The sequence below is a fragment of the Epinephelus lanceolatus genome, chromosome 10 (assembly GCF_041903045.1).
Source record: "Epinephelus lanceolatus isolate andai-2023 chromosome 10, ASM4190304v1, whole genome shotgun sequence".
NCBI lineage: Eukaryota > Metazoa > Chordata > Actinopteri > Perciformes > Serranidae > Epinephelus > Epinephelus lanceolatus.
Window position 1 is genome coordinate 8,347,746 of NC_135743.1, and position 23,666 is coordinate 8,371,411.

The 23,666-nt window shown below is 39.5% G+C and overlaps 1 long non-coding RNA gene across 1 annotated transcript; it reads left to right on the forward strand.

Moving 5' to 3' along the window:
• Positions 1 to 307: 307 nt before the first annotated feature.
• Positions 308 to 22,347, forward strand: LOC117266486 (uncharacterized). The gene is made up of 3 exons (XR_004502494.2): positions 308 to 787; positions 5,154 to 5,308; positions 21,209 to 22,347. It is a non-coding gene; the product is annotated as an uncharacterized LOC117266486 (long non-coding RNA).
• The last annotated feature ends 1,319 nt before the right edge of the window (positions 22,348 to 23,666 follow it).

The window sequence follows — 23,666 nt, forward strand, 5'->3', positions numbered from 1 at the left end:
CATTGCAGTATGCAACTCTAATAAGTTCTCACTGAAATCACTATTTAAAAAAAATGTATTTATTGAGCCCAAGTAGAGCTGTGATGGCTACATTATTTTGCTAAAAGCAATAATTGGGTTGAATCACTCTTGTCTTCTGTAATGATCAAATTGAAATGCGTTTATTATTATTTTCTAAAATGCACCTAACTGTTATGGGCTCTTTGCCTTATAACAGAAGTCTGCTCTATATTTTATTGGGTCCCCAAACCGGAAGCGTAGAATAATAGCGCAGTTCATTTCCTGAACAAACATGGCGGACGCGGAAGGCGCGTGAAGCAGGTCTACGGTTCTACCCGGACTTGAAATTCATGACATGGCGGTTTTTTCGTCTCAATAAGGAAAAACACACAAGTTGATAACACGTTTGCAGCGTTTCCACTTTGTGAAACTGCGCTGAAACTGTGGGGGCATTATTAATTCATCAAAACACCTGTTGATGGGCATTATTTCCACCCGTGAAACAATGCTAACGGCACAGCTAGCGTTAGCTTTCGTTAGCTAGCTGTACCTGAAGAGTTGTTGCTAACACGTTTGACCTGGAACTCGGAGATAGAACCCTCACAACTTCTGTTGAAATACATATCAAGTGTTACACGGATTTACACCATTACAAATGTTGGAACCAACAAACTGAGCTGCGACTTCTTCGAGTCAAGTCAGCTCTGAAAATGTGAGGATTTGAAGAGGCGGTGCCGCTAATGGCGGAGCTAACGGTCTCTGAACGGAAGAGCTGCTGGACATAGAGGTACCTGAACACGTCACCTAATTAAAGAGTAGATATGAAATGTGTCTTCATGTGTGTTTAATAGACAAGCTATGTTGTATGTATATACACGCACTCGCTAAGTTAACGTTCATTTAATATAAAAACTTGTTCTTGTGAAACCAATTACAGATGTATGCATGTATATACATGCCTTTATATTGATATAGATGTTGGTCTAACTTTATGATCGTATTGGAGGCTGTAACTGCTGAGTGCTGATAAACTGTGTTTTAAATTTAGCATAATTGTGAGAAATGGGGTGCCCAAAATATTAGAAACACCTTCTAGTATAATGCAATACTACTCTGCTATTGTCACCACTACTTGTACCATTACCAGTGCTACAAAAACAGTTGAGCAACTTTTATTTTTTTTAAGTGGTACTGCTGTTACTAGTATTACTAAAAGGCTGTTGCTGATGTTACATCAGTTAAGTCAGATGAGACTCAAATGTGAGGCAAGAACTATTCCTGGAAATATCATTTTATTTAATATTTATGTTATTTATAAGTTTTTGTGTAACTTGGTTACTCAATAAAAAATGTATTCACTCTTTCAATTGTTTAAAAATAGTTTGACTACACAGTTATATCAACTGCAATACCACAGTTTAGAAATACTCTATTACAAGTCATCTTGTATTATGATGATAATAATAATGATAATAATAATAATACATTTTATTTAAAAAGCGCTGAAGCAGGTAAGTAAAGTTGGCAACTAATTGCCCTTTAGATTGCACTGAGGTACAGTACCAGTCAAAAGTTTGGACACACATTCTCATTCAAGTAATGGGAAAGTGTGTCCAAACTTTTGACTGATACGGTATATCAGATATTCCTTAGGTAGGTAAAAGTATTTGCATTAAAATACTTAAAGTAAAAGTACATATTATACAGAATGGCCTATTTCAGAATACTTATGTTACGGTACATAATTTCAATGTGATCATTGATGCAGTAAGGTGCACACCCCTTTAATGTTGCAGCTGGTAAAGGTGGAGCTAATTATTATTACTTTGTGTACTTATGATTGTTAAATATTCCCTGCTGGAATGGATAAATTCTTATCTTAACATCTAGTAATAAATCCTAGTTTATTTGTTAACTATGTTTTATGTTTATCTGACTCTGCAAAGTAACTAAAGTTATTAAATAAATGTAAATAGTAAAATATTTGCCTCCTGATGTAGTGGAGCACATGTATAAAGTAGCAGAAAATTGATATACTAAAGTACTTTAAAATTGTGCTTAAGTGCAGTGTTTCAGTCAGTATACTTAGTTGCTTTCCACCACGGTTGGTATGTGGCAACTCATGTCTTAGTATTAAGTACAATTGATTATATTATTAAAATTGTACAAAGGCAAACATCATGCTTATTTTATGGTTGTGACATTTGAGCTAAGAGTTGAATAGTGACCTAAAAACAATGATTCCCACAATGCATTGTGAGCTATGTTGATTTTAAGTTCACACATCACAAACACAGGTTAGACTGATAGCGTAGGTGTGATGGCTCATTAAACTGCTTTAAAACTTTTTCACAATAAGTGCTCCTCGCATTCTTTGCTCGCATTTGACAGTTTGTGGTTTATGTTGTGATCATTGATGTTTTGTTGCACCTGCAAATCAGGAAAAAATGCAGACGGTGCAGTGACCTTTAATTTATTTGTGATGTGGTTTTGGCAAAAGCAGCATACGTGACCCTGTTTACACTCTGAAGATTTCAGCACCCTGCTACCCATTGGACAGGAAGTCTCACACTTGATCTTCTGTCTTGTTCCTTTTGCGCACCAGTATGTGTTAAGTCCTGCTTGTTACCACGTGTGTTTGAAAAGTACAACAGTATTTAGTGCACATTTCTCCTCTAAGATAAAAATAAAACAAAAACAACACTCAGGTCTTAGTTTGTATTGTAGGGTGTCATTCATGTCCTGAAGCCCTGTATAGTGACATTCTGGTCATGTGCTCGGCTTTTTTCATCCCACCAGTTTATTTAAAATAGTGAATTAAAGTGGCAGGTCCAATGTCTGTTATCTTGTCATCCGTGCCGCCCTGAGATGCATTTGACAGGCTCTCTGACTCCTAGTCACACGGGTTTTATGGCATTTCAAGCCTCTCGTTGAAATGATTTATGTGGTTGGCACAGATGTTGCTCAGATCCTGATTTTTCATTCAATTACTGAATCTATCTTGCTGTTTTAATTATGGCTATGAAAAGTCCCATATCCCTCCTCTTCAGCTGCACTCCTCAGCCCATATTAAGGCCCTGAGATAATGTGGCCATCCATGCTGCTGTCAGGTACTCCTTCCTCATTCAGTTTCTTCTTTCTGTTTGTTGTTGCGTAGGCAGGTTCTAGTAGTTGGGAGGCTGTGCTGCAGTCGCTCAACAAAACCGCTTACAAGTTTATGAGTTAGACATGCAATGACAGGGAGGACCAGAATGTGATATAGTAGCGCGGGGTGTTAATACATTCGGCTGTTTTGAATGTATATGAGGTAATGTTGTCCTAGTGTGTCAGCCATTTTTGGGAAGTTGTAAGTGTCACATGAATTCAATTATGACTTCATTTTTTGAGATGGATCACTGCCATAGAACCTAAGTAATGTGCTGTGGACAGGGCGGCAGCAAAACATATTTTAGCCACTTAAAAAAAGGCCTACTTAAAAAAATCTATCAGTTTAAGTGGACGTTATAGTGAGAATATTTTCACTGATTTACTTCGCCGTCAGACAGCCTTTTGCTTTGGCACCCAACTGTAGAACTTCTGTATTACTCGGCATAGGTGCAACTGTGCCACGTGCTGTAGTACACCACAGGTGAGCTCTTCGGGTGAGCCTTTAAGTGGTTTGTGAAGAGACAACAAATACAAGAAGAGAAGAGAATCATTTGCAGATGGAGACTGAAAGGGATGAAAGAGAGAGAAGGGAAACTTACGTGAAAACTGGAGGCCAAAAAAGGGCAACAGACTAACTGTGGTGTAATATAGTATGCCACAAAGCAGGGCTTATTTGTAGGAATATGAAAGTTCAATGACTGAGAAGATATAGTGCCAAAAGAAAAGGGCAGTCTGACGTCAAGGTGCTGATACTGATTTTCGTAGGTGGTTAAATACATTTTGCTGCTGCCCCCTGTTCACAGCAGTACATTGCTGAACCTCCATGGTGGTGCTCCTGTCTGCTTCTCCAAACTGGGAGCATGCTGACTGCAGTCTAGTGCGTTAGCTTTAGCTAGGTGTACCTAATAAACTGCCATGTGTGTTGAGAGTGTATATTGTACAGTACATTGACACTTGAAATAATTGAAATATAGTGCTTCTTGAGAAAGTAGATGTCAAATTGGATCTTATTTCCAAAAATCATTAAAGTTTCCTCATATGAGCTTCGCTTTGTATTTCATAATGATGCGTTTCACACACAACCATTTAACTCCACCTATAAGCTTTAGGTACATTAAACATGTGGACAAAGATAATTATGTGACCATCCAGGTATTTGAATCCAGTTTGTACTGTAGAAGTTTTAGGATTTTTGTTGAGTGGAAAGTTACTGTGTTTCTGTGAGCTTTACAAAGTGCATAAATGTTTCCTCCTGTCACTCATTTTGTTTCAATTAAGGGTGTCACTTTCTTCAAACACAGGCTAACTTGTTTAGAGGCACATCTCATCCGTTAGCTTTCCAAAGTTTGTAACCCTGCACCCAGCTCATCATTCTCACTTTGGCTTCTTTGAAATGATATTCAAACATCCACAGAACATTACTCTTGACAGTCAAATGCCAGCTTGTGTGGCATAACAAGATGACTTCTCTTAAGTTGATAAGATGGATAACAAGATGCACATCCTCAGTTCTCGGAAGTGCACACCAGCAGCCAGAGTGGTGTTGCACTCATCTGAAGCTCTCCTCTCAGTCCTTGGAGTATCAGCTTGGCGACACACTCTACCTGCTTTTTTTTTTCTCTGAGGTTTTGTTTTTCCTACTTAAGTGGCTGAGCTCTTCTCCACGGTTCCAGCAGACCTCATGCATTTTTATTGCCATCTGGAGAATACCAACAGGTCTTAACAAGGGGGCTCTTGTTGTAAAAACTGCTCACCGTGGAGACGGACTCAGAGTCAACTCGACTCATTTGACTGGCTGTGACCTAGTGTGTGTTTGCATGTCACTGTGTCTGTTCATGTGCATGAACGTGCATGTGCACTTGTACTTTATGTTTTAAGGGAATAAACAGAAAGTATGGAGAGAGAGCTTGCTGATATATGCATCAATACATTTTGTTTGTGTTTGAATAACGAGCAAGCACAAATAATTCTTGTCTCGTGCCTCCTCCTTCCCCTCCCTTTCCCAGGAGCACCAGAGTTTGATGGGCCGTCCCAGACGCCGGTTGACATTTTGTCCCCAGTCCGACCGGATGCCACATAAAAAATTCACTCAGGCGAGAAGCCAGGAGGAATACCCAGCTCCCCCCACCCTCAGCGTGTGCCTCTCAGTGGGGAGTGCAAGGTGAGCAGAACTTGAGCTTGTCATGGCTGCATGCCTCTGACAAACATAAGTAGATGCTAATGGCAAAATCGTGACAGAGCAGAGTCCCACCACCATATGGCTAATTGCCACAACAATATCCTCTGTGTTATTAATCACGTTTTCATAGTGTGCCATGATAATTGGAATAATTAGGAGGGGAACAGGCACTGGGATGCCTCTGCAACATCCGTTGCTTGGTGAAAAAATACAAACCCTGCAAAAAATATGTCACTTTCCCTTCCTTGTCCCCCATGTTTGGTCCTCCCTTCTGCCCAACAGCATTCTCATTCACCTTCTTCCCCTTTTCTTTTTCCTCACGCTTCATCTTTTCTTCCTCTTTTCTTACTCCCTCGCTCCCTCAGCCTTCTTTACCTCGCTAATCGCTCTCCAGCTCCCCATTTCCCCATCTTGTTTACAGTTTTGTGGTGAAAAATGAAGTTGATAATTAATGAATACAGTGACGTGGGGACCTTGGCTGTGAGTAGTTCTGGGGCGTGGTGGGGGCAGGTAGCTGAGTGAGGCCACATGCCCCACTGAGTCTGAACAATGAGTGTTTGGGGTTAACCCTTTGTGGGCCAGGCTGTTGCTTTCTCAGCAGTTTTCGAACAGTAGTGGTGGTTGTCACTTTGTGAACCAGTTTGCTGTGTTGTCCTTAAAATGTAGCAGTGGAGTGGTAGTTTGGCTTTGTGGAAGAACGGAGGTCAGAGTCCGTGTTGGGGATAAAATGAGTGTGAGATATGTTACTTAATCAGCTGGACCTGTTTAAAAAATGTATTTATTTTAACAGGGATTTCATGAGTTGCTTGAAGTGCTTGAATTTTGAGGAGAAAATCTCAGATACTGGAATACCTTAAAAAATATACCCTCTTTGACAAAGTGCTTCAAAAGTCCTTGAAATTCGAATGAACCACATGAGCTGTCTTTTATTATGAGCAAAGTTTTAATCATCAAGTCAGTGTCATTAAATTGCTCAGACTCAGAAATCAGAAATCTTAAATTCTGACACATTACTGTCTTGTGACTGCTGTGCGCTCTCTCTTTTGTCTTCCTCGCCTTGATGATGTTCCTCCCAACATGTTAGTTTATTGATACTTCGTGCCACTCTTACTCAGGTGTTGACCAAGTGTTTTATTATGATGTTTATTATTTAATAAAAGCAGAGATCTGAGTACTATATTTCACTCTTTTTATGTATTTGCATGGCTGGAATGACAATAGAGAATCCTTGATCCTTGAAAGTCCTGGCAAAACTACTAGGCCGATGCTGACCTGACTAAATTTAACACGACTTAAATTAACAAGTCGTCTTTTCACAGTGACTTGTTTTCCTCTTTCTTCAGCAGTGCGCTGATGTAATAGCTCCACCAAAAACTGAAGGTGAAACTTAAGATCCAGCTGGCATTGTTTTTCTCACACCACTTTCAGATAGTTCTGTTTTAAAAGTATATTATACAGAGTTGTTGGTTACTGTTTGTAGACACACTTGCCAGCGAAAGTGAAAGTAAAAGCCAATCTCTGATTCTCTGTTGTTTGGCGTTTTGCCTCACTGTATTCATGTTTTTTTGGTGCTGTGTCTCTTGGATGCCTGCTACTTGCGGTCTGGCACTTGGTTTCTGCCTTTTTACAAAGCCTCGATCTCACCTGAGTGCTGTGGGGGTGCATGCCCGTAAACGTCCTGAGCACAGAAAATATGAAGAAAATAGGAAAATACAGGCAGATGGCAGAATCTCTGCTGATAAATACACTGCCACTTTTCTTTGATGCATGTACTCCTTTTTGTAAGGAGCTGATGATACTGTCGAATAAAAGGGAAACATGATGCCTGCCTCTCGTCTTGTGCCGTGTTTAGTCAGTCAGTAGGTGTGGGGCAGGCAGGAGGACCTGGGACACAGCTTGCTGCAGTTTCTATGATTACATTGACGCTCTCACTCTGAAACTTTCTTTGGATTGAAAGTTTTCAAAGCCCAACATAGTGGTGCATTATAGTAGCATTAGTCTCTATATACAGACCCTACATTCAGTGAATGTAGAGTCTGTAGGCAAACCCCGGAGAGCTTGCCTCCGGAAGAAGAGCGGAAGAGCCTTGGTTTCCAGTTGTAGGCTGTTTGTAGTCCGCGTGATATTGATCAGTCACGTTTGAGCCGGCTGCAGTTGTTGCCAGGTTAAACGGTCCGTGCAGTGAAGTAACGAGGTGGAACATAATTGGTGTCACTGCAAACTCTGAATCCATCGCAATGGTTCAGCATATTTACTTATATATAAACGGAAGTCGGAAATGGAAATTCACCTCCTCCGACCAAATCAAACGGGAATGCCAAAAAATCGGGGTCTGCCCCCAGAGGCTGTATCACCGTCTGCCGGAAGTCAGACGCCGAATACAGCCAATGGGTTCCGAGAATGTAGTAGACACTGAGACAGCGCCTGGATGTAGGCGACAGATGTTTTAAAAAATGCAGCAATAACACAGATGTTTCGTATACAAGATGTATATAACGCGGACAAAGTGTCTCTGTCTCCTTCTCTCCCTCGCCATCTCTGTTGATGCTATGTGCAGAAATAAGATTAATTGCCTAAAAAAATAAAACCACTTAAATCATTTTCCATCACTTGAAAGGCATTTTTAACTCCCCCCACAAAGATTTTTAATTGTTCCAAACTACAATGTATTTAGACCTACTTGATACTTTTATAGTCATGTTATAGTTTTGTGTCCTGTGCTGCAAACCTTTAAACCTCTGTAGCTCTAGTGCTCTGTGCAAAAACGTTACCGTACAGCCCTCCTGTTTATTTTATATAATTCTTACATGTTGTGCAGCTGTTTATTTTCAAACAGGGAAAAAAATCCCTGTCTTTGCATTTTATTTTGATCACAGTCTGTTTTTATAAAAGTGCTTGTGACATCTCAAATGTGGCTTTGACTTGTGACTAAAAACATGTTGCCTGTTTTGTTGAAAATACCTAGATATATATCGTGTATTGCTAGTCAGCCTGTAAATACTGAGATATGAATTTTTGTCCATATCGCCCTACGAACAGTCATGCCTAAAAAGAGTTTGATAAATGAACCTTTACTGCAAAGAGACACACTGATCACATCATTTAAGTTAAAAAAGAAATTATAAATAAAAATACATTTTGCCATGAGTGAATTCCTTAAAACATGAAAAAGCAGTGCTTGAAACAGTACTTAAAAGTCCTTGAATTGCAATTCTAATTGTCTGTATGAACCCTGTTTTAAAAACTGTATAAAATCAGGCTGGTTTTGTAGTTAGCAGTATCAGACCTATCAGTACTCCTCAAGCTCTTCTTTACAGTGACCTGTGGGCTGAGATTTACTATTCAGCAATCCGCTCTGCAGTTTGGCCCATAAATCTTGCTGTTTATCCAGGAACAACCTTAACGTCTCAGCGATTGCCCAGGCATTTTGAAAACCCAACCTTATTGATTCTGACAGCGAGTCAATCAATAGGACATCTGTAGCATTAGAGGGCTATTTCGGTTGTCTGGGCTCCCTCTGCCAAAACAGTCCAAGAGAGTGATCCAACTTTTTCTGGGCAAGTCCTAATGAAGATGTCTTTCCTTGACCTCCATCTGAAAAATAATGAGCAAACAGCGGAGATACAGGGATGGAGATCATCAGTGGGAGTAGGAAGGAGTGATCATAAATAGGCAAAGGGAGTAAATAAGGTTTAAATGGTCATGGCAGTGACCTATGACAAGGATGAGCTCCTGTTTCTATCACCATTCTCTGTTTTATGGAAAAGCACTGTCACGGTACTCAAGGCTGCATTGCCATGACTATTTTTAATTAGTTTCTTTTAACATGTTGATAAATGAAATAATGCAAATGAATCAATCTGTTCATCGATTAAACTGGGATGAGAAAGTAGAAATCAAGAGCGATATTAAATAAGTGATAGACAGTTTATTGACTGGGCAGCCACAATAGCCACTTTCAAAATCAGAGTTATTTTTCATCCATAAATTTATTTCAGTATTTTTTTGCACATGGATTTATTTATTTTTTAATAAGTCAAGCTGTCAAGTCGGGCTGTACTTTACTTATAACTACAGTTTGGAATAGCATAGTATCGCAATGTTTTGTGTGGTGATATTGTATGGATACAGGGACGCCAAGTATGGCCTTTTTTAATCATTTAAATTATCAGTATTGCAAATACAAATTAAACTTTTCATAGCCAACTAATATAATACGATCAACTGCTTTTTCAGTCCACTACATACACTGATCAGCCAAAACATTAAAACCACTGACAGGTGAAGTGAATAACATTGATCATCTTGTTACAATGCAATGTTCTGTTGGAAAACCTTGGGCTCTGACATTCATGTGGATACCACCTGACATGCTCCACCCACTTAAACACCAGCACAGACCAGGTACACCCTCTGATGGCAGCGACACTCCCCAGTAGCTGTAGCCCCCCAGCAGGATAGTGCGTCATGCCACACCACAAAAACTGCTCAGGAGTGGCCTGAGGAACATGACAAAGAGCTCAAGGCATCAACTGGGCCTCCAAATTCCACAAATCCCAATCTGATTAAACATCTGTGGGACGTGCTGTTACCCCACCTCGCATCATACAGGAATGAAAAGATGTTAAGCCAGCGCCCTGGTGCCAGACACTATAGGGCACCCCCTAGAGGTCCTGTGTTCATGCCTGCACAGGTCAGTCACCAAATCAGATGTGGGATCTGGGGTATTTGGAGGCCAGGTCAACACCTTGAGCTCTTTGTCCCATTCCTGAGGTCATTCCTGAGCAGTTTCTGTGATGTGGCATGGTGCATTGTCCCGCTGGGGGGGCCACTGCCATTGACAAGTGCTGCTGCCATGAGAGGGTTTACTTGGTCTGCAACAGTGTTCGGGTGGGTGGAGCACGTCAAGTAGTATCCACATGAATACCAGGACCCAAGATTTCCCAGCAGAACATTGCATTGTAACAAGATGATCAATGTTATTCACTTCACCTGTCAGTGCTTTTAATGTTTTGACTGATCGGTGTATATGTTGCTGCAATAAAAATGATTGAATTAAGATGAATAGACTGAAAACTTTATCTTAATAGATAAAAACAGATGTTGTCCAAGTTTATCCTTAATCTGTAGTTGAAAAAAGGTAATAATTACAATATTAAAAATAGTTATATTTGCAATAATATTGTATCATGGACTAAGTATTGTGGTAATATCGCATCAACGGGCCTCTGGTGATTCCCACCCCTACTTACAACTAGTTAATTCAATTTAATCTCTGACTCAGAGCCATGTATGGGAAATCCTGGTGTTTTCCAGTGTAAACAAATCTTGTGCATCAAAGCTGAACTTCAAAATAAAAGTCACTCGTACACAGTGAGTGTGAGTGTAGTCACTAAAAAGCCTGTTCCCTGGTCAGGTCTTTGTATTACCTCATTAAATACTTTTGGAATTCCTTTTCATGGATACTTATGAGCAGTCTTGAAGTATTTTGTGAAATTGAATGGGGTCTGCAGAATCACTTGTTGTATATTATCATATCACTGTTTCCACTAATCACTGCGAGGGTCTCCATAATGACTAGACCCTCCATTTAAGCAATTAGCCTCTCTGGGGCACCCTGTTAACACCATTCACACCTCCCTCGGTATCGCTTATCAACACTTAAGATGACACAGCCAAAGACCAAGCTATTTTTTCACTCCCCACTTCCCACTCATTCATTTCTCTTTTTCACAGCTCTCTCTCTGTCTCCATCACTCTGTCATACATTGACATGTAGCCTACATGCATGCAAACACATTTACTCACATGCGCATTCAAGCACACATGCCCACACCTCGTCTCTGATCCAAGCTTCAGTGTTCATACTAGCATTTCTCTGGAGGCAAACGTCATCACGTTGGTTGAGTTAAATTTCAGTGGGTGAAGCCAAAATTAAGTTATTCCAAGGTCAGGTCAGAGGCTAACAGGTTGTTCCTGGATGACAGTATCGACTACTGCATTGGTAATATTTGGATATCTCTTCATTTTAGCCAACATAAAACATTGATAGCTCCCCTGAGACTTTCTAAGTAAACCCATTGCTAAATGGCTAATTATCAGATATATTTCTGTTGAATGCTAACCAGTGATCATTTTTCCCATGTTGTATTTTTCTTTAATTATTTCTCAATTAACAGGCTTTGGCAGTGTCATTCTCTTTTGCAGTCTAATAAATAAACATTATAGACTCAAGAAACATTCACTGAGGTGGTATTCTCCTATTATTCTTATTTAACAGAAAAATATAACTGTACACCTTCTTAATCCAAGTTTCTTTCTTTATCCGAACTAAAACTGATGTTAGTTTAACCCTCTGAAACCTGAGCAAATTGGCTTGATTTATTTTGAAAATATGGGAACAAGGCAATGAGCAACAAAACAAGAAATCACCCAAAAATTAGCAAGAAATTCCTAAAAATTACTTAAAATTAAAAACAAGAAAGTTAGTTAAAAAAAAAAATGGAAGTTAAAAATACACAAACATGGAAAGGACTTGGAAAGAGTGCTCAAAAATTATGATAATTCTGTAACATCATTTTAAAATGCAATAATATTAATAATTATATTATAGTTCTTCCCTTGCTTTTTCTTTTCCCTAGTTTTAAATTTATCTATAATAAATCTATCTATCTATTATCTATAATTATCTTGCAATTTGCGGGACATTTCTTACCAAGTTGCTCATTGCCTTTATTCCCCATGTTTTTGAAAGAAATTTCACCAATTTGCTCAGGGTTCAAAGGCTTGAAAGGCTTGAAAGGCATGAAAGGCGCTCAGGTATCAAAAGGTTAATTATCTTATTAACTAATGATAAAAGACACTTAAATCAAACTTGACAGAAACAAAATAAAACTCACTAAATCCGTATTAATTATTCTTGTTAGTCGTAGTTATTCTTGTTAGTTAATTAGTCCATTGTTGGAAAAAATTACCAACTCAGGTTTGATTGAAATAAATCCTTAGTTCACCAAGTTTGATTTCTGCCATTGCAGCCGTGTACAGTCCTGTAATGTTATCCCCACCACTCACAGTCAACACGTGTATTGGCTCAGCTGCCTGTTCCACCAGTAGAGACTGACCTCTAGTGGCGCAGGCTGTCCACTACATAAAATAAGTTTAATAGAAAAAGGTCTGTATTTTTGACAGTATTGAAAATTAGATTAGAGTTGTACTGATACTAGTATCGGAAATGCCTCTGATACTGCCTAAAATGCGGTATCGGGTATCGGCAAGTACAGCCTATGACCAATCCGATACCACGTAATGCCTCACGTCATTACACATACGCACGCTACCAAATTGTGTGGCTGCCCTTTAACCTGTGTCTTGATCTGTGTCAACACGGATAATAATAATGAAAAAAAGTTTTATGGCCTTCATTCTGCTTATGTATTAATTTCTTAATATTTTACATAGAGTTTTAGGAGTTGAGACATACTATAATTAATATCCCATCCATTTTTATTGTACGTGCTGGTATCGGATCGGTACTCGGTATCGGCAGATACCTAAGGTTCAGGGATCGGAATCGGTATCAGGAAGGAAAAAGTGGTATCGGTACATCTCTAGTTGGAATTTCTAAATACCCTGGTATATCGTAATACCGTGATGCCACTCAAGCCTAACCCTCAACACAAACACACAGTCTTCTTGATAATATGATAATCCTAATCCAGTTTTACAAGTTATTATTTCCACTTCTAACACCGCAAGATTTTTTGCAATGCACCAACAAAGGTTGGCCTATAATAATGTGAGCTTTCCCATGTGTTTTATGAGGAAGGAAATGCATTCAAGACATTTGTTAGAGATCAACAATACACTCAATGAATAAATAATATTGAATGTAAACATACCTTTTGTTTGGTTACGAGAAAACTCCACAGGACACCTTAAAAATGCAGATTGTATTATCAGTTTTCTAGGAAACATAATCTTTGGCTTCAGCCCATCATCAGCAGTGTGTGTAGCAGAATTTTAAAATGTTTCCTGTGAGCTGAATACAACTTTTTTGAGTAGACTCAATGCTTAGTTTTCCACTTTACTTTTCCCCGTCTTCTTACCTGTTGCCTCTGTTTCGGGACGTCGCTCTGGTGTCTGTTGTTCTCAGGATCCGCCCACTCAGGTTATCTGAAACAACCTAATTATTTGGGCCTCTTCAGCATCTGCTCACAAGAAATGTTTATGGCCTGACTGCAACTCCAATCTGTCACACAAACATCAAATACTCTGTGACGTTATGTGTTTATAGTTGTCTTACAGACGTGCGTGATATATGCTGAATAGGCGGAAAAGAATTATGGTTCTTGTATAGAACCGGGAGGAGGGGCCCAGGATGCTCTTCTACCCCCCACGATGTCATTTCAGACAGTTATGGACCCAGAAATGGCAAAAAGCAGCTGCTCCTCTGACCATAAAGCCCTGAGCCGAGCCCTTAATTGTTCCTGTGTAGAGAGGGAATTATCTCCACCCAGGCCCACCCTAGGGACCAGGAGATGAGGAAGGAAGAGGAGGCAGGAAGAGGAGGGGCAGGAGGGGATGTGTGGATGGACAAAATGGCAGGATGGATGGCAAGGTGTGGGCAGATTTTGGCACAGCCACCTGAGGGAGTGGGCGGCAGGTTGAGAAGTCTCCCTCATTCACAGCTTCTCTGAAAGCCAAAGACTTTAGACTGAAACTGGGTCATGACTGAAATTAGGGTGCTGTGTATGGATTTTGAATGTTGTATGTAGGCTGGTACTTTTCAGGTTTATATTTTTATATTTTATAACCATAGTTTATTCAGGATAGTGCTATTCAGATTTAGTCTTTCCTCGTTAGACTAGAATAGTTCCATGTATCGGCCATGGAAAATGCCAGGTTTTGATTGGTTGGCAGGTTCTGTAACAGGACATCTTAAACAAATTTCCTGTAACTCTCACTGATGAAACCGACCTCTTCATGGGTTTAAGGACATGCTTTGGATTTTTTTCAAGTTTATTTTAATACAATGCTCTCACTGAAAGAGTTACAGGTTGTTGTTATCATTCTTCCTCCACATACTGGCTGTGAAACCAAACTATAATATGGATGTGGAAAAACGCTTAACCTGCAGAGAAGCAAAAATGATCTTTTGCACACTGTTTGCAAGCCCCATTCTTGACCTTTTTTGGCCTGCAACTCATGATTCGCCTGCTGGTTATTTTCTCAAACAATTAATTAATGATTAAGTCTTTATAACCTCAATAAATTTAGTAAAATGCCACATCACAATTACCTGAAGTTCAAGGTAACCAACTTAAAGTCTAAAATAAAAAGACACTCAATTTACAGTGACATAGAAAACAGAAAAGCAGCAAATTTTCACATTTTTGTTTGAAATGTGAAATATTGAACAGTTAATCAAATATCAAAGCATTTGGTGATTTGCTTTTCTGTTGATCAACTAATCAGTTAATTGTTAAAAAGTTCCAATGCCAATCAGGATGATTATGTATTAACCTTATGTACTCACTCCTCACCAAACCCTAAAATTTTAACAACTGTTACTACTGATATTTTACCAATACACTAGCTGAAGATACAGGAATTTCTGCTAGTGATGGATAGGGGTGGTCTAACAATACATTGACCTGGATCGATATATCGACTCAGTGATTAGTGATCTAATGTCATTGATGCAAAGTGAGAATGTTGATGCACATTGTCATCCTTAAAATATGCTTTTAATTTGAAAATTTCTAAGAATTGTCCTAGTCGACCAATTGTCGTCATTTAGGGCCATTAGTCCACTAGTCGCCCGCATGTTAACGATATTAATTTGATTAGTAAATTATATGTTTTGGGCAGGGCAAGTTAAGTTAAGGTTTGAGAAAGAATAGTATCAGTAACATTGTTAATACTGTGCTACATTACAGAGAAACACAAAACCGTACTAATGAACCTTCATTAATATAGGCCTATATTTTATCTACAAGTGCACGTCACACACTGAGCGAGCCGCCTGTTAATGACGCTGTGGGCTAATGGGCATGTAGCTACTTCCATGTTTCAGATGATACGCCATGTTTGTAGTCGACCAATGAAGATGAGTTTACATATCACCTTGGGTTCGTCCTTCACCTTCTCAAAATGATCCCACACTTTGGATTTCCTGCCTGACATGTTATTAACTAGCCTGTGGAATAACCACAGGTACCAGCCCTGGAAATTAACCTGACTCCTGTCTGACTGCTGAGCGTGGCCACTTCCTGTGTCTGTCCTTTCAAATTAAATTCCCTCGTGGTCTAGTCATAGAGGTTTTGATTTATTTTGACAAGGTGCTGATAGAGTTTCACATTTGTTGTTGTTGTTTTTTTTTTTTTTTTTCCCTACGACTAAGCGACCAATGAAATCTTGCTAATTAATGACATTTCTGGTCGACTAACATTTGATCGACTATTAGGGGGCAGCCCTTGAAATTTCCATGGCATGTCTGTGTCACAATTTATGTCCATGTACACCTCCCTCCTAAACAGCCTAGTGTCAGGCAGATAAATATTAGCAGCCAAGAGAAAGACAATGAGGATATTTACTGATAAAATCTCATATTGATCGCAGGCCCCTGAAGTTGGGGAATGGAAATTGTAAAGTGGCAGACTTAATGATATCAACAAATATATTATCATCCAAAGAATCTATATAATACCATTTTGTAATTAAACTTGTGATGTACACCCCCAGTGATGGTGTTACCAGTGCTGTCATCACTGTTAAACTGCTGGTGTTGCTGCTAGTGGTACTACATGTTCAAAGTTGTAACAACTGCTGTTCTCTTATCTTTTACAACTTGGTTCAAGCCCCTTCCATCAAAGGCCTCCTCAGACACCAAGTCTGAGTGCGTGTGTGTGTGTGTGCTCCCTCTCTCATCTCTAGAGGTGAGCTCTAGGTTGCTCCCCATATTAGTTTGCTTTCCACTTAATGAGGCGGCGGAGCATGAAGGTCCAAGCACTCCTAAATGCCGCGTTCATTAAACCAATGGTGCTTAATGATGACGGCAAAGGCACCCGCGACCCGCCAGCTCCTACTGAGGGCGACCATTAGCGTTAGAGCCAGCCAGCTGGGGGGAGACGGTAGCACGGAGGGAGGGAGCTGTCAACTGTCAACAACACTGTCACAAGGACACGTAGACCGCGGTAAACGGCTGCAGCAGACACAGTGCAAGATACTAAAACATGAGAGAGTGGTGCTGTACAGTATGGGATCAGTTACAGTGATGCACACAGTTTGATAACTCAAACTTTATACTGACAAAGATTATTTAAGATCTCATAAATACAACTGATTTGCAACAATATCCTACATGTGCTCATTATTAAAGTTTTATTAGTTAGTTTTTGTTTCATTAGATAATGTGTTCCAATCTGTCTTGATGGACATTTCAAAAATAATGGCTCCATTAAAAATTAATTAATTGCAGAGCTGCAGATAATGACTATTTTCATTATCGGTTAATCAGTCAATTATTTTCTGGATTGATTCATTAATGCTGTAATGTGTAAAATGTCAGAAAACAGGGAGCGTTCCCAGAAGTCAAGGTAACATCCTTGAATGGTGTTAAAGGTGAGATATACTGGAGTAATGTAAAGCAGAGAAATGCAGCAAAACAGCTGAAGTTTCGCATCTTTGATTATTAACTACACTTTTACAATTATGAAAACAAGAAATTGAGATTAAACTTTTTTATGCCACATTCTGTTTGACAATGATGCTCTTGTTTGGTCTCGTGTTTTAAATCCAGCGCACGCCTTTCCTACAGTGGTACACTCAGTGTTGCCATTTTGGTCACTTCCTCTCTAGATTTAGCGACATTTCAGACCTGTGACTTCATTTTTAAAAAAATAACCCACTGCCCCTGCAGAGACTGCAGGTGCAGTCTATTGAGCCCTCATTACATTACAAGGTGGAGCTCTCAGAGTAGTTGCCAACATTTCATTTACGACGGCATCACCCGAATGTGTGGATTAGTAGGATGAAACGGAGTCCTTCACAGCGTTCGGCCTCCAACTGCAGATTCTGACTGAGGCAAAGTAATAACTAATGCTGTAGAGTGTTAATTGCTGCAGATATCCACCCACACTGACATATATGTCATAGAGAATACCAAAATAAGCATATGGTCAAAGTGCTTGAGCTCAGCTACAGTGTGCCTTCACATGTGCATTTTAATCAGTCTGTCGTGTCTGACATTTGTGTTCTTGAATTTTGTTCATTTTTTCTTATTGACAGTATGCTAGTATTTCAGTGCCTTGACTGTTGCAGTAGGACCTATGGCCAGTGAAACACCTACAGTTGAATTGCATTTAAAGTCCAAGAAACTCACTGTTAAATATAAAAGTTTTAAAGTTTAAAGGGGATCACCACCTAAATTAAGAATCCCACTATGTTATCTCCATGGCAGGAAGTTCAGTTAGCATTTATGAACATGAGATACTCTCTCTCAGTTCAGAAACCAGAGAAGTCAGTCTGTTCATATTCAGTAACGTGATTATGCTCCAAGTGCTGAAACAGATTGGTGGTGTGACCTTTGGTCACTGAAACAGTTTTTCCACAGTGTTTATATTTGATTCCTTTTTTGTTCGGTGTCGTCTTCACGAAAGCCGAAATGTGCAATGGACACACCGTTTCTCTTTAGTACAAGCTGCTCAAGCTGCTGAGTTGGCGCAGTGTTTCAGTTGTCCTTCATGTTGCTTCCAGGTCGTGGACTGGACTGGACGGGGCGGAGTCAAGTGACTACATATGCAGGAGTATGTTTTTAAGGGGACAAGAACACAAACACAGTCAGGAAGGTATTAACAAAATGCCAAAACAAAACAAAAAACAACTGAACCCAAAATCAGGGGTCAGATTACGTTGGTTAGAGGTTCTGAATGTCAGTTTCGATTAATTCTCTATTAATTGCCTAGCCCTAATCTAAAACATTTTACACCATTGATTGTCTATGAAGCAGCTCCAGACTTTATACCCTATGACATCACAAATTTGAGCTTTAGCACTCTGGCTCTTGGTTTTGGGCGAGAGTTGCTAATGTTTACCAATATTTTTTGGACTGTCTTAAACCATGAATGGATTTATAAAGTCGACGTAGCCTTCTTCAATAAAAGCATGATGTTTCCAAAGTCAATAAGTAATCGTGTTAAATAATCTCGATCTCAGTACTGACCAAAATAATCATGATTATGATTTTGCCATTTGCTCTTATTGGTACAACAACTTTTTTTGCTCAGGCTTTTTTTTTATGCACAAATTGAAAATGCGGGTAAAGACAGGTGGGTGGAAACGCACTTACTGAGTGAATGCAGTGGTACTTTTACCTCTGTCACTAACAGGCCAAAAAGTGACAAAGAATGAGGTACAATTTTGTCAATTAACCGTTGCCTTATAGTCTCCATTTTGGAGCATTTCAGAGGCGTATAGCTCAAACACACAGTAATGCATAAAGTATTATTAGTTCATTTCATATAAACATTATCAATAAGTGTGGTAATGGTTAAAATATGTCATAACCTCTGAGTTCATTTGTTGATGTTTACAGGATATATTTGAGTCTAGAAGTGAAGCCAAAAGGATTGAAACTAAGCATATTTATTTTCTGTGAAAGTGTTGGTACTGTAATTCGCCACATTTTCTCAGCTTTTGCCTCTTTACATTCAGGATCCGTCTCCCTCATTGCTGCATTTGCCCTTTTTTACTTTTCCAGACAAAGATTTAACGCTGAAGTGCTCCATCAAAAGTACTTCATGAGGTGTTTAACAAAAGCCTTCTGGAAAAGAGAAGTCCACTCTTCAGTCCAATGCTCTGTTCTGTCTTTTGCTTAAATCTGTGTGGCCACTTCATTGCATAAACGAAGCAGGCATGCCCGCACACACAAACGAGTGCGTGCGCCCATGTGGGCACACACACATACACACAAAGACTGCCTGTGATTTCCATGCAGCCCTCAGAGGACACACTAATGTATCCAAATATATTTACAACAGATGTTGCATTTTATTTTTCATGATAAAAACCCATTTCAGAAAATTTACTTCATAATGGGCAGAGCAAGTTTTCCTTCTCTCTCTCTCTTTCTTTTTTGTCTTCTTTTGAGGTCCCTCGCATGTAAGTGAGAGAAGTGCACCACCTAATGGTTGCAAATGTCTCCTCTGTCAAACTTTCACTCTGCAGTATGCATTTACAGGAGATAATGAGTATTCTCTAACTAAAACTGACATTTGGACCATATGATTCATCCACTAAAAAGCCTGTCTGCCCACTCGATTCACAACATGGCTCTTGACTTGCAGACTGTTGTAGTGCCTGCATGCTCTGTGCACTGAATGCTGTTGATTGACAGCCTGCTCAAGATACAATGCATGGACTCAAAGTGAAAAATGTTCATCATGAATTATCATAGCTCAAGGTGACTTCCTAAGATGTCCGCAACCCAAAGATGTTTAATTTAAAATGAATATAGAAGGTTAAAAAGCAGCAGATCTTTGTGCAAGGATTTGTCATTTTTGCTTGATTACACAGCAAACGATTAATTGATCATCAAAATTTTAATATAAGTAATAAAATGATTTTCTATTGATCAACTGGTTCTTGTTTCAGGTCTATTAAAAAAGCTCATAATATTGATGCGTATGTGTCTCTGTGAAAACAGTCATCGTCTTAATTCTGCTCTGAATACCTCATTAAACAGCTCATTTACTAATTTTACATTTCTGTGGAGTTTAAGAAATTATGAAACATAACCTAATATGATCTGATGATACCAAACACTGAAAAGTGGATTTTCCTTCTTTTTTTTTTTATTTCTGAAAATATTCTATTTTCCACAGTAAATTAAGTTTATATTATAACAATTCAAAGTTTTCTTTAAAATTTCTAAACTTTTTGGCAGTTTTTTATTTCCAAACTTGAAATATTTTGTATATCTTCCTAATTAAAGTGAAACGAACATTTGTAAAACAGGACTCTTACTCACTGTCAGCTTTGCTACTTTATAGTTTCTTGGATTTAAGTGGGAGCCTGGTGAGAGGAGAAGATGGAGACCGAGAGTGAAAGGAATGGATGTAACTGTGGAGGACAAATGGGGAAAAAACCTGAGAGGGCTTGAGCAGAAGAAGAGGAGGAGATGAGGAGGATTAGGTGAGGCGGGGGACAAGAGGCGCTCTCCCTCTCAGCCAGCCGGATGGATAGAAAAAGAGTGACGGGAGAGAGAAAGCAAGAGGAGGAGGGGAGGGCGTAGCAAAAGAGCTGGAGAGACTGTGAGTGTGTGTGAGGGCTAAGTGAGGCCTTTATAAATGAAAGCAGATGCCTGGCATTATGAACTTGTCGGGTCGCAGATGGGGATGGCGGTGATGGAGCACTTGACTCCCCGGATGGTTATCACTCACTCTCCTCCTCTTGCCTCTCAACTGCTTTCCCCAGTGCTCGCAGGGTTAGAGGGAGGAAGAGGGAGCAACAGAAAGGAATACCAAGAAAAAGAGAGAATATCCATCGAGTGAGAGAAATAAGGGGACAAGAAGGTGGACTTTTCAGCGAGTGATTAGTGGCCCTATTTAAATAAAGACCATGAATACAGTATAAAGAGAAAAGCTTCAAGTCTTTTTCTTCCTTCTTCCTTTTCCTTCTTTGATTGATCTCAGCGTCGGTGTGCAGTGATTGATTGGATTGCCTGCGGAACATCATCCCGCTAACTAGTCGCTCCGAGAAGGGTGTTTGTCACTGCCATTGATCTTCTTGTAAATGAAATGTTCCATTTCCAGTGCATTTTATTGTTAAATGCAGTTCATTAGCTACTCTGAGATTTATGGCCGTGTCTCCTCTCTTGGGCAGGAAGAAGAGGAGAGAGAGGCTGCAAAGAGACAAGAGCGGGGGAGTATAAGGGGAGCAGGGCAGAGACGAGTGTTGATGGTATAGAGCTGCTGCAGACTTGATAAATTCGGCCCAAGTTTGCCAAGAGATGAGAGATGATGATAGTGAGGAGGAACTGACACACTGAGCTTCCTGATATACTGTAGCTACACTTCTTGTGATCACTGCTGGAACTTTGGCACCAACCTTTATAAATACTCTCAGTTATAACATATTCAATTTAGTACTTAGAGAAATCCTGGGAATATATACAGTACATTTATATATTTATATTTTATTAAAAGATAAATATTAACAAAAAAAGATAAATATTAACAAAGGCTATAACATAACAACTTTTCTTTTCTTGGTTAATGGTAGGGAACAGCAGAATGACTAGGGTTAGCATTAACAATGGGGAAGGTGATTGGCAAGTCACAGAAACAACTCAGCAGTGTATTTGATAGTGCTTTACACAAAGGCCAAACATAGTTGCCGATGCCTCACATCCATTACACTCAGGGTTTGAGTTTCTCCTGTCTGGGTGTCGATTTTGGCACCCAAGAATCAGTCGGAACATATATAAGAGGCCCTTTATTCCCTGCAATTTTTTAAAGATGTGCACTCTTTTATTATTCATATAAGATATTGCTCCTACCTGCCTATTTGCAGTATTGTATCATATATATGTTGTTAAATTGTGCGTTTTTAATGGTGTATTGTGTCTGTATGTACCTTTGATTGTTGAGAGAAGCTGAAGACAAATTTCCGCTGAGGTGGACAATAAAGTTATCTACCTGCCTACCTACCTACCCACATACCGACATACCTACCGACCTATCTATCTTGCTATCTAGCTGTCTACGAGAGAGCGAGAAAGTGCAGCTGGTACCGGTGTATAGATACTGCGGAAAATGAGTATTCAAAACTGTTTCAAATATTCAGAATTTTTTTTGTCTGTGTACCCTCTCTTGATTGGGAGGTTGTTGTGGGTCCTTGAATGCATCACAGGCAGAACTCTTCTCTCTTCGGAGTCTTTATTTTTTTCTTTGGCAGCAGTTAATTTAGTTTGAGTCCTGGAGTGGAGAATTGTTCAGTCAATCAGTGTGTGGTTGGATCAATTGAAGCAAATAAAGTGTTCTGTTTCTATACGAATTAATGAGCAGGTAATTTTTACTTTAACTGCGCCTGGCGTTCTGCTGCTCCGTCTAGGCCCAGAGTACGCTCTGCAGGCCAGAGTGTGGTGCTCTGAATAACAGAACAAGGACTGCAACTGACAATTACTTTCATTGTTGATCGATCTCTCAATTATTTTTTCGATTAGTTGATTAATTTTTTGGTCAGAAAATGGTGAAATGGAGTTGATCAGTGTTTCCCAAAACCCAAAATGATGTCCTCAATTGTCCACAAATCATAGAAATTAAGCTCACTATCATGGAGGAGAAAAAAAAACAAGAAAATATTCACATTTAAGAAGCTGCAATCAGAGAATAACTTTTTTCTTTTCTTTTCAAATTAGTCAAACCAATTAATCGATTATCAAAGTAGTTGCCGAATAATTTAATAAGTGACAACTAGTCAATTTTTTGTTGCAGCTCTAAACTGAACGGTGTTTATATTCCAACAGTGCTCCGAATGAGCGGAGACTCAATATGTGGTCACTGGTCACAAATCCTGCTGTCATAGTGGACTGCTACAAATTCAGGAAAGTGCGGGAAACCCTGGACTACCATTGAAATGTCAAATCAAACCACCATGACAGTCTAAACACATTTCTGAGGGTCTCATCTAAGTTAAAAATACATTTTGTTTTCACAAAAGTGCTGCCTGTGATCTGAGGAGTGCTTTCAGTATAACAAGTGTGTGCTTATGTACAGTTACTGTAATGTGCAATAAAGAGGCTGCAAATGTAGGAGGTGTTACATCTTGAAATACAGAGGACATTTATTAGTGTTATGGAGCTCAATCAAATCTATGTAGGAGAAATCTGTTTTGTCCTGGAGGCTGTTGTTGGAAGCTCAGTGCAGCCCTTTTATACTTCAATAGTCCCAAAATATGTGATCAGTAGCCTGCTGGTTCAGATCGACTGACCAGCGGCGAAAATCTGAGCAGGGAAAGTAAATGAGCAACTCTCGGCTCTCCCTCAGCAATTATCGCACACGTGCTGTTGATCAAGACACTTGCACGAAGGCTCAGGGCTCCAATTACTTCAGCAGAGCTGCTGAGTGGCCAGCAGCAGATGACTGTGGTTGTACTCCCAGGTGTGAGGCAGGGCATCTCTGAAAAAGAGCAAGCATACTTAGCTAATCTTTTCTGGTCAGGTTGAACTTGCTAAAGGTAAGATTTGTATAAAGATAATCCACCTGCCCTTACCTGTGTAAGTCACATTATTTGGCTCAAGAAGACAGCACAAGTGACTGTCACTTTTATTAACTTAAAG